This window comes from Propithecus coquereli, unplaced genomic scaffold (assembly GCF_000956105.1).
Source record: "Propithecus coquereli isolate 6110/MARCELLA unplaced genomic scaffold, Pcoq_1.0 Scaffold76, whole genome shotgun sequence".
Lineage (NCBI taxonomy): Eukaryota > Metazoa > Chordata > Mammalia > Primates > Indriidae > Propithecus > Propithecus coquereli.
In genome coordinates, this window is record NW_012153729.1 from 7,542,365 (window position 1) to 7,543,298 (window position 934).

Below are 934 nucleotides of genomic sequence, written 5' to 3' on the forward strand. Positions count from 1 at the left end.
ACCAGTTTTTCCTAGGCATTTAGTTAAAGGCTTCTGTGCATTGGGAGTGTTCTGGGTAGTGGAAGTGACGTGGATTTAGCTAGCTAATAAGGTACTTTCTCAAAAAAAAAAAAGTGCCCTAAACGCATCTTGGAGCTTTTAAAAGTGACTATATCTGGTCTCCAAAGTGAGAAGATGTATTTTGGTACATCCGGAGTGGGATATGGGCATTTGTGAACTCTTTAAGGTTCCTAAGTGATTCTGTTACTTTGTGAGTTTGTAAAGCCTATTGGTGATTTTGTCGTCCTCCTCAGGTTGAGAATCACAAAGTTAAAGAAGGGGAATAGATTTCTTGGGGAGAATGGAGAGAGAATAAGTTGCCTAGTATTTTATATCTGGACCTTGATTTCTTCATCTGGAAAGTGAGAGGTGTTGGATTAGCTACTGTCATATTTTGTTGTTTTGTATGGTCTCTTCCAGTCAGAAGGCTCCCTGGTTGTTTCCTAGTACTACCTAGTGTTTTTGTTTGTTTTTGTTTTGCTTTAAATGAAGAAAGAGGTTTTTTTCGAGTAGGTATGATTGGGGACCCATTGGAGTGTCCCTGGTCCTGTTCCTAGGGGAGAGCATACAAAAATGAGGAAGACAGTCCCTGTCTTGTACAAGACTAGTTCATAGGTGCCTACGATACAAGGTTGAGATGTGAGATGTGTGTGTTAAAAGAGGTGCTCAAACAATGTGCTATTATTCAGAGAAGGGAAGGATTCAACTGACATAATAGATGGGCTGAATCTATTGGTTTTCTTCCCTATTCATTTAATGATTTCATCCACTAAATTTTTCCTTTTCTGAGGGCAGAATTTGGGCCTGTGATCACTCACATGAGATTTAGGTTTCCCTTTTATCTTCAGAGATAGTCCTAGCCATTCAAGTCACTGGAAAATTTTCTTACATCTCC

At 39.4% G+C, this 934-nt stretch overlaps 1 protein-coding gene across 1 annotated transcript in view; it reads right to left on the reverse strand.

Annotated features, from left to right (window-relative positions):
- Positions 1-934, reverse strand: part of RECQL5 (RecQ protein-like 5) — a 38,401-nt gene that overhangs the window by 35,357 nt on the left and 2,110 nt on the right. The window lies entirely within an intron of this gene.